The sequence below is a fragment of the Eumetopias jubatus genome, unplaced genomic scaffold (assembly GCF_037043125.1).
Source record: "Eumetopias jubatus isolate StellerSeaLion01/CBP00866 unplaced genomic scaffold, mEumJub1_p1.0 scaffold_12, whole genome shotgun sequence".
In the NCBI taxonomy this organism is placed as follows: domain Eukaryota; kingdom Metazoa; phylum Chordata; class Mammalia; order Carnivora; family Otariidae; genus Eumetopias; species Eumetopias jubatus.
Window position 1 is genome coordinate 83,319,279 of NW_028274818.1, and position 14,936 is coordinate 83,334,214.

Sequence of the window (14,936 nt, forward strand, 5' to 3'; positions counted from 1 at the left end):
TTGCCAAACAATATCCCCTTGTCTGGATAGATCACATTTTGTTTATCCGTTCATCATTTGGTAAACATGTGAGTTTTTTCCATATTTTGGCCATTTTGAGTAATGCTGCTAACAGTCATGCGCAAGACTTTGTGGAGACCCATGTTTTCGTCTCTCTTGGTCTTGCCACTTTTCTCAATACAGTGATCAGAAAATGTTTAAACTACACATATGGCTGACATTATATTTCTCTTGAAGGGCACAGACCCCGATCTTTCACCCTTGTTCTGACGAATGTTGAAATACACAGACACTGGAAATGTTCTACCACAGCAGAGCTGCCTTAAGTTAACTCGGACCTTAACCCGCCCCCATCAAAGCTAGGGGGTTCCCAGCTTGGCAAGGGGATAGCCAAGTACTGAGGCAGTTTCTGTCAGTCTGGGGACTGCCAAAGAGTCCCAATTCCAGGAACCCAACAATAACTCAGTCAGTTCTGCAAGCTCAACATGAGCAACAGAGGCACCTGAGGTGGTTGATAATGGGGAAACTTCTGTTACAGAATGCTGGTTATCTAACAAGTAAGAGAGATCCCAGGGTGATTTGCCTATGAAAACAGTCAGGCTCTGCTTCATGTGCACCAATTTCCCCATGAAGCACCAAGAGTGACTTTCTGGGTGGCCTAGATGCCTTGGTACCCAGTTAAAAATAACAATGGTTACAATAATTTGTTAACAGATACACAAACAGAAAGAGGTAAATTGTGACAGCAAAAAATAAAAAGGGCAGTTTTTGTAAGCAATCAAAGTTTAAGTTGTTATTAGCTTAAAAGAGGCAGTTATAAGTATAAGATGGTTACAAGTATATCCTATAAACCTTATGGTAATCACAAAGAAAAAAACTATAGTAGATACAAAACAGAAAAAGAAAGGAATCAAAGCATACCACTATACTAAAACCATCCATTCACAAAGGAAAGCAGCAAGAGAGGAAGAAAGGTACAACAGAACTACAAAAAAAAAAAAGAGAGAGAGAGAAAGAAAGAAAAAGAAAACAAGATGGCAATAATAAGTCCTTACCTATCAATAATTACTTCAAATGTACATGGATTAGATTATCCAATCAAAAGGAAGAGAGTGACTAAATGGATTTTAAAAAATGGATTAAAAAAAAAAAAAAGACCCAATAGATGCTGTCTACTCACTCACTTCGGCCTTAAGGACACATATAAGCCGCAAGTGAAGAGATGGAAAAAGATATTCCATGCAAATGGAAACTAAAAGAGAGCAGAGGTAGTTATACTTACATCAGACAAAACAGACTTTTAAGTAAAAAGAAGGCCATTGTATAATGATAAAGGGGTCATTCATCAAGAAGATATAATAAGGGGTGCCTGGGTGGCTCAGTCGTTAAGCATCTGCCTTTGACTCAGGTCATGATCCCAGGGTCCCGGGATCAAGCCCCGCATCAGGTTCCCCGCTCAGCAGGAGGCCTGCTTCTCCCTCTCCCATTCCCCCTGCTTGTGTTCCCTCTCTTGCTGTGTCTCTCTCTGTCAAATAAATAAATAAAATCTTTAAAAAAAAAGAAGATATAATGACTGTAAATATATATGCATTCAACATCACAGAACCTAAATATATTAAGCAAATAGTAACATATCTGAAGGCAGAAATAGACAGCAATGCAACAATAGCAGGGGGTGTCAATCCTCCGTTTCAACCATGAATGGATCATCCAGATAGAAAATCAAAATGGAATACTGGACTTGAACTACACTTTAGACCAGATGGACCTAACAGACATCTACAGAATACTCCATCCAATAGCAATAGAACACACACTCTTCTCAAGTGCAGATGAAACATTCTCCTGGATAGGTCAAATATTAGGTTACAGATCAAGTCTTCACAAAATTTAAGAAGACTGAAGTCAAATCAACTATCTCTTCCAACCATAAGAGTATGAAACTAGAAATCAGTAAAAGTGGGAAAGTTGGAAAATTGACAAATATGTGGAAATTAAACAATACTCCTAAACAACCAAAGGATCGAAGAAACTAAAAGGAAAATCAAGAAATATCTTGAAACAGGGATGCCTGGCTGGCTCAGTCAGTACAGCATATGACTCTTGATCTCCCGGTCATGAGTTTGAGCCCACACTGGGTATAGAGATTACTTAAATAAATAAGTAAACTTAAAAAAAAAAAAAAAAAAAAAAAACCTTCTTGAAACAAACAAAAATGGAAATGCAACATACCAAAACTTACAGGATTCAACAAAAGCAGTTCCAATTAAATGGCTACATTAAGAAAAAAAGAACAATCTCAAATAACTTTACAACTCAAAGAACTAGAAAAAGAAGAGTAAGAAAAAGCGAGAGAGGACTCAAATAAAATCATAAATGAAAGAGAAGATATTACAATGCAGAAATAGAAAGGCTCAAAGAGACTACTGTGAACATTTATATGCCAACAAACTGGGTTAACTAGAAGAAACAGATAAATTCCTAGAAACATACAACCTATCACAACTGAACCATGAAGAAATAGAAAATCTGCAGATCTCTAAGTAGTAAGGAGACTGATCAGTAATCGCAAATCACTCAAGAGGGGAGCCTGGGTGACTCAATCAGTTAAGCATCTGCCTTCAGCTCAGGTCATGATCCCAGGGTTCTGGGATAGAGCCCCACATCAGGCTCCCCACTCAGTGGGGAGTCTGCTTCTCCATCTCCCTCTGCCCCTCCCCACCACTTGTGTTCTCTCTCTCTCAAATAAATAAAATCTTTAAAAAAAAAAAAAAAAACTCTCAACAAAGAAAAACCCAGGACCAGATGGCTTCAATAGCAAATTCTACCAAGAACTTAAAGAATTAAAACCCCAATTCTCCTCAAACTCTTCCAAACAAATTGAAGAGAAGGAAACACATCCAAACTTACATTTAAGGCCAGCATTATCTTGATACCGTAACCAGACAAAGACACTACAAGAAAAGAAAGTTACACTCCAGTATCCCTGGTGAGCATAGATTCAAAAAGCCTCAATGAAATACAAGCAAACCAAATTCAACAGAACATTATAAGGATCATACAGCATGATCAAGTAGGATGTATCCCTAGTCTGTAAGGATGATTCAACATACACAGGCCAATCAATGAGACACACCACATTAAAGAATGAAGGATAAAAATCATATGATCATCTCAATAGATGCATTAAAATCATTCAACAACATTCTGCATTCTTTCATGATAAAAGCTCTCAACAGACTGGGTATAGAAGAAATATAAGTCAACATAATAATGGCCATACAGGACAAGTCTACAGCTAACATCATACTCAATGATGAAAAGCTAAAATTTTTCCTCTAAGATTAGGAATAAGGTAAGGATGCCCACTGTCACCACTTCCATTCAATATAGTACTGGAATTAGACAAGAGCAATTAGGCAAGAAAAAATAAAAGGCATCCAAATCAGAAGGAAAATTAAGTTGTCTCTGTCTGCAGATAACATGATATTATATATAGAAAACCCTAAAGACCCCACCAAAAAAACTGTTAGAATAAATCAATCCAGTAAAATTACAGGATACAAAGTCAATATATAAAAATCAATTGCATTCTATACACTATCAAAAAAACTAACTATATAAAAGAGAAATTCAGAAAGCAATCCCAGGGGCACCGGGTGGCTCAGTCGGTTAAGCTCTTGATTTCAGCTCAGGTCATGATCTCAAGGTCCTCAGATCAAGCCCTGCATGGAGCCCTGCATCAAGCTCCACCCTCAGCAGGGAATCTGCTTGGGGATTTCTCTCCCTCTCCCTCTGCCCCTCCCCCCACTTGCACACTCTCTCCCTCTCTAAAGTAAATAAATAAATAAATCTTTTAAAAAAATCCTTCCCATTTACAATTGCATCAAAACAATAAAATATTGTTTTAGGAATATATGTATTTAATCAAGGAGGTAAAGAACCAGTACACTGCAAATTATAAGACACTGATGAAAGAAACTGAAGAAGACACAAATAAATGGAGAGGTATCTCATGCTCATGCATTGGAAGAATTAATATTCTCAAATGTCTATACTACCCAAAGCAATCTATAGATTTGATGCAATCTCTATCAAAATTCCAAAGACATTTTTCACAGAAATAAAAGAAAGAATCCTAAAATTTGTATGGAACCACAAAAGATCCTGAATAGCCAAAGCAATCTTGAGAAAGAACAAAGCTGGAGGCATCACACTTCCCAATTTCAAACTCTTATTACAAAGCTAGAGTAATCAAAAATAGTATGGTACTGGCATTAAAACAAACACAAGACCAACGGAACAGAATAGAGAGTCCACATATACAGTCAACTTATTTTTGACAATGGTGCCAAGAACACACAATGGGGAAAGGTTTTGGGAAAACTGGAGAGCTACATGCAGAAGAATGAAATTGGACTCTTAACCACTCACGAAAATTAATGTGAAATGGATTAAAGACTTAAATGTACCTAAAACTGTAAAACTCCTCCATGAAAACATAGAAAAAAGCTCCTTGACATTAGTCTTGGCGGTGATTTTTTTTTGGATAGGACACCCCCAAAGGCACAGGCAACAAAAGCAAAAAGAAGTGGGACTACATCAAACTAAACAGCTTCTGTACAGCAAAGGAAACAACCAACAAAATGAAAAGGCAACCTAAAGAATGGGAGAAAATATTTGCCAACTATCTATCTGATAAGGGGTTAATATCTAATATAAGGAGTTCATAAACTCAATAGCAAAAAAAAAATCTGATTTAAAATGGGCAAAGGATCTACATAGGCATTTTTCAAAGAAGACATATAGATGGCCAACAAGTACATGAAAGTGTGCTCAACATCACTCATCTTCAGGGAAATGCAAGTCAAAACCACACTGAAGTACCACCTCACACCGGTCAGAACGGCTGTTATCAAAAAGAGAAGAGAGAACAAATGTTGGTGAGGATGTAGAGGAAAGAGAACCCTTGTCCACTGTTAACGAGAATGTAAACTGGTACAGCCGTTACAGAAAACGGTAGGGAGGCTCCTCAAAAAATTAAAAGTAGAACCACCATATGATCCGGCAATCCCAATTCTGGGTATATAGCCAAAGGAAAGGAAATCATAATCTGGAAAAGATATCTATACTCCCAAGTTCGTTGCAGCATTATTCACAATGGCCAAAATATGGAAACAACCTAAGTGTCCACCGATGGGTGAATGGACAAAAGAAATGCGTTGTATACATATATATGATGGAATATTATTCAGCCATTAGAAAGAAGAAAATCTTGCCATTTGCAACAACAGGCGGGAGCCTGGAGAGCATTATGGTAAGTGAATAAGCCAAAGATAAATTCTGTATGGTATCACTTATATGTGAAACCAAAAAAAAAAGAAAAAATCAAACTCAGAAACACAGAGTAGAACAGTAATTGTCAGGGCCCCAGGAGTGTATATCAAATCATCATTCTGCATACATGATGGCCTAAGAGGAAGGAGAAGGAAGAAAGCTGGCTGAGTTGACCCCAAAAAGCCTACAATCTGATGGTAAAATGGGACTGAATGGAAAGAAAACTGAGCCTCTCTGTGGGCTTCCCAGACATGGCCCTTCAGCAAGTCTGGTTTAAACTCCATCTCAAGGGCCGCAGAGGAGTTTTTTGGTTTGTGTTTTGTTCTTCCTGATTAGCCTGGGCTGAGCATACTGGACCATACACACTGCTCTCTTCTCTTCCTATTCTGTGTCCACTGACCCCAGGCCCCAGCTCTGCAAAAGATGTCGCTTGTGTGACCACATCCAAAGCTGATAAATGGAAGAACAGGTAGGGGGCACAAACTCTTACCCCCCAGCTGGTGAACAGAACTCAAGAAGTCACCCCTGGCTTGCAAGGTCAAAGTCTCCCAAAAGCTGTTTTAGAAGCTCTTAATCCATGAATGAAAGCTTTAACTTCCTGCACAGACTACGACGGCAGGAACAGAAGACTTGAGAAGGATCAACTACTGAGAGAATCCAGACACCCTCCACCAAGGGAAATCCCACTTGTAAAAATAAGAGGATTATTTGGCTGTGAAATTTGCTTAGTAATTGAACGGGAAACTTATTTTGATTCCCAGGGAAAAAGGCAGACACTAAGTAATGCAAATTCCCATTCAGCCAGGAGCCAAATAAGCAGAAAATATGAATCACCAGATTCTTCCCCCCCCTCCCCACACCAGACCTACATTCTATTTCAGGGGAAAGAAACAAAGAAAATCGACATCTCTGACATCTGGATTTTGCTCTAACAAGCAGACTGCTAGAATGGACTGGGGAGGGGGCTGCCCACATTTCCCAGCCTCTACCGGAGAGGCCCCCAGAATCACACTCAGGGGACCAGCCGTATCCTGTGTGTGTGTTCTCCTGTGAACCTCTCTGATCCTTTGAGGGCCAACAGGACAAACTGGCTCTTGATCAGGCACTTAAATATGTGGTGCGTGCCCCAGTGGGGGCGAAACACAGGGACTGAGGGACAGAGAGTAGGGTCAACCCTACTCCACTTCCACATCTGGAAAATGTGTATAATCACAGTACCTACCTCATAATGCTGATAGGAACGTTCGTGGAGTTATTGTACGAGCAGTGGCTGGACCACAGTGTGCAGAGTACGAGTGTGACTATCATCACTGCCATCCCTTTCCACAGACAAAACAAGGGAAGCTCCAAGGGAAGAAGGCTACAGGCCTACTATCAAGCTGTCAAGCCCTGCCCGCCTCCACACTCCCACTCCCACAGCTGCTGTTACCTTCTACAAGCCCGTCCTTCGGATGCCTCAGGAGGTGGGGACACGGCACCTTCTCTCCGCTCTGGGAGCAATCGTGCTGGAAGCACAGCTGGGCGTGGACCCCCTCTCCCCGGGCACCTCCCCACCCACCCACACCCACACCCGCACCTCCTCAGCTGAAGCTGCGTGCTCCCAGGGGGCTCTCGGCAGCTTTCCCGTGCCACGCTGCACTCTTGGCTAAGAGGCTACAGACGTGCAACCCCATTCAAACCAGCCCATGTTGGTACTTTAACGGCAAGACAGAACACTTCAGGCACTATGCCTCAGTGTTACCCCATGTGCATCCACCTATTCTGAACACAGTCCCATCCTCACAGCCCCAAAAGACGCCTTTATCTTTAGTGCAGAAAGGAAGCAAGAGAAAGAGAGTTGGTAATTCAAGATGATTTGGGTTCACTTTTCCTCGACGCCATTTCTCTTTTTCCCCTTCACAGAGAAGAAAAAAAGAAATGTTGGCTGTTAAAAAGAACTTACACAACATAATAGTATTCATTTATTTAAAAAATATGTATTTTTTGAGGACCTCTGATGTGCCAGACGCTGTCCCAAGTTCGGGACTCCTGCTGACGGGAGCGATGTCTGCCCGGTTTAAAAGAATCCTTATAATACTTAGAACATTTCTTGTTATATGAGGATTTGCTGCCCATGTAATTTGAATTAACATTAATAGTGACTCATCATCTCACCAGCCCACTGCCCTACTGGCTCCCAGGGGTCTACACTTTCCGCAAAGTGCTCTAGTATTTCTGGGAGGCCCCAAGTGGTGCCTCACCTATGGTCACAAAGGAGCCCTGCTCCATCAGGAAGCATCTGCTCCAGGAGGGGCTGCCTCGGGTGCCCTGAGGACCTTGTGGTATCAGGTCCCACAGCAATCTAGGAGAGCAGGAGAGGATGATTCTCTCTCCTCTTGTGTGTCTTACACTCTGTCAGAGGGGTCCCTAATGGGACTTACAAACTTTAGAGAAACAGACTCTCAAAAGTTTACATCCAAACCCTCTGTCCAGGAACAGATCTGGGAACGTCTCCAAAAAGGGCTGCACCAAAGGACAAGGCCAAACTCAGGAATACCCCTTTTCTTAGATTAACGGGGCTGTCTGGTTCTTTCTTAGGCCTCTTCATGGTCCCGCCTCCCTGCCATTTGTCCGACATATCAAGACACATTTAAATCCCACTCGGAAGAGACCCCAAATATACCTGTAAAAAACTTCACTTCCAAGAACATCACCAGACCTCACCCCTCTTTGCGGCAGGGTGGGAGACATCCACATTTTCAGGCTGTGCAGCACTTTTTTTTTTTATTGAGGTAAAATTCACATAACATAAAATTAACCATTTTAAAGTGTACAATTCAGTGGCATTTAGCACATTCACAATGTTGTTTTGTTTTAAAGATTTTATTTATTTATTTGACAGAGAGAGAGAGAGAGAGAGCACAAGCAGGGGGAACAGCAGAGGGAGAGGGAGAAGCAGGCTCACCAAGCAGGGAGCCTGATACGGGACTCGATCCCAGGACTCCGGGATCATGACCCAAGCTGAAGGCAGATGCTTAACGACTGAGCCATCCAGGCGCCCCCTAGCACATTCACAATGTTGTAAAATCATCATTTCTATATTCCAAAACATATTCGTATCCCAAAGGGAAGCCCATACCCATTAAGCAGGCATCCCCATTCCTCCCTCTTCCCAGCCCACCATAACCACGAGTCTGCTGTCTCTATAGATCTACCCATTCTGGATGGCTCATATAAATGGAATAATACAATGTGTGACCTTTTGAGTCTGGCTTCTTTCACTTGGCATGTTTTTGAGGTTCATCCACATTAGAGCATGCATCAGTGCTTCTTCCCTTTTTAGGGCTGAAAAGTGATACTCCACTGTATGGACAGACCACATTCGGATTATTCATTCAACATGTGACATACGTTTCAGTCAGTCCCACATGTTGGCTCTATTGTGAATAGTGCTATGAACATTTGTATACAAGTATTTGTTTGAATACACGTTTTCAACTCTGTATAGATACAAAGAACGTACCTCAGACTATGTACCTCAGAGTAGATTGTTGGGTCATACAGTAATTCCATGGTTAACCACACTGTTTTCCACCGTGGCTGCACCATGTCACATTCCCAGCAGCAATGTCTGAGGGTTCCAATTCCCCCACATTCTCACCAATACTTGTTTTCTTTCCATTTTTTTATGATAGCCATCCTATTGTGAAGTGGTATTGCTGTGGTTTTGACTGACATTTCCCTCACAATTAATGATAGTGAGCATCTTTTCGTGTGCTTATTGGCCATTTGTACTACGTCTCCTTTGGAGAAATGTCTATTCAAATCCTCTGCCCATTTTTTAATTACCTCGCCTTTTTGTTGTTGAGTTATGACAGCCCATTATACATTCTGGATACGAGGCACTCATCAGATACATGATTTGCACTATCTTTCCCCATTCTGTAAGTTGTCTCTTCACTTTCTCGATAGTATCCTTTGATGTATGAAGGTTTTCAATTGTGATATAGTCAAGTGTATCTATTTTATTGTTGTTGCACTTTTGGTGTCATATCTAAGAATCCACTGTCAAATTCACGGTCATGAAAACATATCACATTTTCTTCCAAGAGTTTATTTAGTTTTAGCTGTTACATTTAGGTCTTTGATCCATTCTGAATATTAATTTTTGTATATGACGTGAGTTCAACTTTTTCTTTCTTTTTTTAAAGATTTTATTTATTTATTTGACAGAGACACAGTGAGAGAAGGAACACAAGCAGGGCTCATGACCTGAGCCGAAGGCAGACGCTTTACGACTGAGCCACCCAGGCGCCCCAAGGTCCAACTTTCTTTTGCACGTGAATACCCACTTGTCTTGGCACGTGTTGAAAAGACTATTCTTTCTCCATTAAATAATTTTAGTACCCTTATCAAAATTTGACCATAGATGTATGGTATTTGTGTGTTTCTAGACTCTCATTCTATTCTATTGATCTAGGTTTGTCTTTATTCCTTCTGGGACTCCCATTTATGCACATTACATTCTTGATGGTGTACCACGGGTCTCAGGCTCTGACCACTTTCTTCGTTCTTCTCTCCTTCTGCTCTGCAGACTGAATAATCTCAATTGACCTGTCTTTAAGTTCAGGGGTTCCTTCTCCTGCCTGCACAAATCTGCTGAGCCCCTCTAGTGAATACATTTTTCACTTCAGTTATTATACTCTTCAGCTCCAAAATTTCTATTTGGTGCCTTTTCTACATTCCTCTCTCTTTACTGATACTCTGTATATGCTGAGACATTGTTCTCCTGGTTTCCTTCAGCTCTTTGAGCATATTTAAGACCATTAGTTTAAGGTTTCTGTCTAGTAAGTCCAATAAACTGGGCTGCCTCATGGACAGTTTCTATATTTTTCTTTTTTCTCTGTGTAAGGCCATAATTTCTTGTTTCTTTGAACAGCTTATGATTTTTGTTGTTGTTGAATACGGGCTATTTTGAATACGTGGCAACTCTGAAAGTCAGATTTCCCCTCCTCTCAGGGTTTACTGCTGCCTATTATGGGTTACGGCTGCTTGCTTGCTTATAGACTTTCCTCAACTATTTGCGTGAGGTCTGTGCTCTTTGCCACTGAAGTCGGTGTTCCTTTAGCTTATCGGATAGCTGGTATCTTGACAGTTACCTTAAATGTCTGGAGCCAACAAAAGAAACTTTTTTTTTTAAGGAAAGAAAAATTACTCTCCTACATCTTTGCAAAATGGAACCGTGTCAGAGCTAAGTCCTCGAACACTTAGCCTGGCTGCTTAGAACTCTGCCATAGTTTCACTTTCTTCTCACACAGAGCCTGAAGGCCAGCCAAGAGATCAAAGCTTAGAGTGTTCTCAGGCCTTTGCTGAGTTTGGTTCTCACTCTTCGTTTGCACGTGGCTCTTCTCAATTCCCAGGCATATGCGGAAGCTTTGAAAAGCCCTATTCCCACACATATCTCTGCCCCAACCTCTTCTTTCCCAGGTTTCTTGTCTATTACTTGTCCCAAGTGTTGTCCCCGGCTGCTGAAGCCAGTACCTGTGCCTTTAAATGTTTTCAGCAAAAGCCATCGCCCCTGGGAACACCCTGAGTGAAGGTACAGGAAGTCTTTCCACCTGTCCTTGAGGGAGGCACCAGACAGGACACCCACATTCACATTCCTTGAGAGTAAGTTCTATATTGCTTCCTCCAGCACCAGCAACCAGCACGAGACATGTGGGTGCCCACCCTCATGGCATTTAAAACGCCATGGCACTCTCTCACCGGAAAGCTGCAGTTTCTCTCTTCACCAAGTTTTCCCTGTTTTAAGTTTTTCACTAGATTCCGGAGTTCTTCAAAAGCTGATTCTGACAGATTTGGCCAGTTCATTAGTTGTACTGGGAGAGGGACAGAGCCCTAGATTTTTCTATTCTACCATTTTTGGTTGCCCAGCACTTTTTGCGCACTCTGTGTTTGGAGGAAATCCTTATGCTGTGAGTCTGAAGATCCCCAAGGTGGAGGCCTCCGCAGTCTCCCTCCAGCCAGTAGTGCACTTAGATCCTCGTAAGACTGGCCCTGCAACTCAGAATACATCAAAAAACAAATGTATTAAGGAGCACGGGGTGCTCTTGTCACTCAGGATCATATGCTCAGCACTGGCTCAGCATGATCTGTAATCCTAAACATACCATTTCATAACTAACACTGTTCAGGCCCCAAGGAATGTTCTCCTCACTTCTTGCCCTAAAATCTCTCAACAAAAGGCAACTGTATCTGAAGGTCACAGGTTTATGGGTTGCAGCCTCTGCCAATGTTGTAGACAGACACGGTTTCGGAGTATAAGGAAGTGTTGAAAACACTTAAGAGAAATGACAAATTAACAACTTCTTTTCAAGTGGCATGCATGCAACAGATTCTAGATTAACAGCAAAGCTGAGCATCCATTTTTCAGCTTCTCCTCATGTTCTCAGCTTATTATAGCAGAGGAACATTCTACAATTTAAACAATTTATACCACTAATTTATATGGAGCAGACCCAGACACAAGACATATGAGGTGACACCAATTCTTTACATTAGCAACTAGATTGACAATGAATACTAGAAATGCAAAAAGTTATGTAATAAAAATATTACATAAGATTAATAAAGTTTTCAAAATATATTTAAGATTTTCAACTTTAAACAATTTTGATTTAAAACTTTGATATCACTTATACTTTGTATTTTGCCCTGTAATTTTAATACTTTTGAATATTTTTAGAAAACAACTTCACCGAGTTTTCTGAACATTAAAATTTTTACATTAACTTTCACTTACATTTTTCTATAAAAATATAATCAAAATTTTTTACATTCTGAAATTGTAAATCCTGAAAACCTTTTCTTTTTTGTCCTTTAGGTCGTTACTGCCAGCAGAACATAAATTACACAAAAACTTTTATGATAACAACATATTTATTGACTTTATGAAAATGAAGGCAAGAGAAATTTTAAGGAATAAATATATAATAGTTTATAATGCATGAACATCTTATTTCTCTTGCAAATACTGCTGTCCCATCAATTTACTCAAATATATGCAACTATTAAATTGTTTTCTTTGATATTCTGCCAACTTCATCACATAAAAAGATTTGTTTGGGGTTTTGTTGTTATGAAGCTGTCAAGGTAGGAGAATAGAACATTATTTTACTAAACAGCTTGTTAGCTTTAACTATAACTTTTAAATATACAGATCTATGGCACATAGGCCTATTTTTGTTCTGCCCTGGCACTGCCTGCCTGCAGTTGGGGTGTGAACTTCTGATCCACAGAGCACTGCTCCTCAGCCTGGGGTGACTGAGTCTGGCAGGGGGATGTGACCATGCCTGGAGACATTTTTGGTTGTCTCAAGTGGCATCTAGAGTGGAGAGGACACGAATGTTACTAAACATCCTACAAGGCACAAGACAGGTTCCCCTCCACTCCTGCCCCAACAAAGAATTACCCAACCCAAAATGTCCATAGTACCAAGGTTATTCTAGTAAGGGTGACAGAGAAACCTCAAGCTTCTGGAAATGGCAGGGGCAAAGAACTCAGGAGCATGTCAGGGACATGGGATCACAGAGGAAGCGGTGGTGTCTAGACAAAGCTACAGCAGTCCTCCAAACAATGGGCCAGAGGTGGGACAAAAACGTCATGCCTAGCCGCAAAGCCTCCAACCAATTCTCTGGCCCTTCCAGAAATTCCGTGAGTTACCTTAAATCCTTTAATAAATTAAATTAGCTTGAGGGGTTTCTGTTTTGTTGCACTGACTGCTAAAGTGGGTAGGACCACTATCCCAGCCCTCATGTGAGAAAGGACAAGATTGAACCCCACTAAGTCCCAGAGCACAGTAATGAAAGAGTTGGAACTAGAGTTGTATTAGTTTGTTTACAAACGAATGCCTAGAATTTAGCTCAAACCAGTAACTTTTAGCTCAACCAAGTACTTCTTATTTTTTAAGATTTCTTGTTTTTTTTTAAGATTTTATTTATTTGAGAGAGAGAATGAGAGAGAGCACGAGAAGGAAGAGGGTCAGAGGGAGAAACAGACTCCCCGCTGAGCAGGGGGCCCGATGTGGGACTCAATCCCGGGACTCCAGGATCATGACCTGAGCCGAAGGCAGTCGCTTAACCAAGTGAGCCATCCAGGCGCCCTTTTTAAGTAAAAGAGGAGAATGTTATTTCTTGCTCACAAAATACAACATGGAAAGAGGTAGAACAGCATCTCACGAAGAGCCCAGACTCCAACACATGAAGACCTGATCTAGCTTATCTGTGCTGCTCATAGACAATCCCACGTAACTTTTTCCACATGGCAGAAATTATGACAATCAAGAGCACTCAGTATTTTTACCTTACAATTTCCCCCATTTTAGAGAGAAAAACTTCACATCTTCCAAGTTCAAAATATCCTAAGGCATCTTCAACCTGGTTTGAGGTAGGTGCCCCATTCAGGGACTATCTGTCAAACGGCTGGGGGCTGGGGATATTTAAGACCCTGTGGACACGTGGAAGGTGGACAGAGGTGGTTAATGGGGAAAAAACCACATTCAGAACAACAAATGCTACATCATATCCAGCCAAAGAATCCCGTTTGTTATTCTGTGTCCCATCCTATTCTTTTTTTGTAATTCAGCAAACCCTTACTAAATCTCAGAGATTGCTTGTATCAGTACGTTGGTAACAAATCCAAGTCATCAGGGGACTTCTTGTTCTTCCTACGCTCACTGCTGCATCTCTGCATTGCCACTCTGAGGCCTGGAGTAATAGAGCAGCTACTCCTTGGTACAGAAAGAAAACAGGCACAGAAGTCTCCCACTAGCCACTTAGGCTCCAGCTTGTAAGACATCACTTGCTGTTCATTCACAGCAAATTCATTGGCCAAAACTGGTCACATTGCAAAGTACATGTGCCCAGCAAGGGGAGAACCGGAGTATTTCGCAAACAGCTCTAATTTACCACTCCAGCACTTTACAAGCATTGTATGTGATCTTCACAACCATCACAGTTAGTATTACTATTATCCCCATATTAAAGATGAGGAAACAGACACACAGGCAAGGGAACTCACCAAGGTCACACAGCTAGTGACTGAGGCCAGCATTTGATAAGTCCATTCTCGTAAGCATTCATTTTTTTTTACTGCCTCCCTTGGCTTATCTTGTGTGGTCTTCAGCAATTTCATTGCTCATTAGATCATTCAAACATAAAAAGGGGGGACCTGGGTGCCATGACAATGACCTTGTAAAATGCTATATCCCACTCTATTCCTGATTCTTGGGTCCAGGAATTCTGTGGACTCAACATAGTATAGCACAGATGCTAGACAGGATTCCACTTTTAAAAGCATGTTCTCAAAAAAAAAAAAAAAAAAAAAAAGGCATATGCTCCAAGGGCCATGAGGGAGAGAGGACTTTTTATAGAGACTACACGCTGGTCACACAGAGATGGTCGTGCACAGGTTCCCCTGTGTAGAGCTCAGTTTATATAGGTTAATAAGCTCCAATGAGGGCAGGGACTAGATGTTTGTACACACTTGTAGCCCAAATGCCTACACGTGGTAAACATCTTATACTCATTAAAGACCAGAAGGCAAGACAGAACTTAAGGACC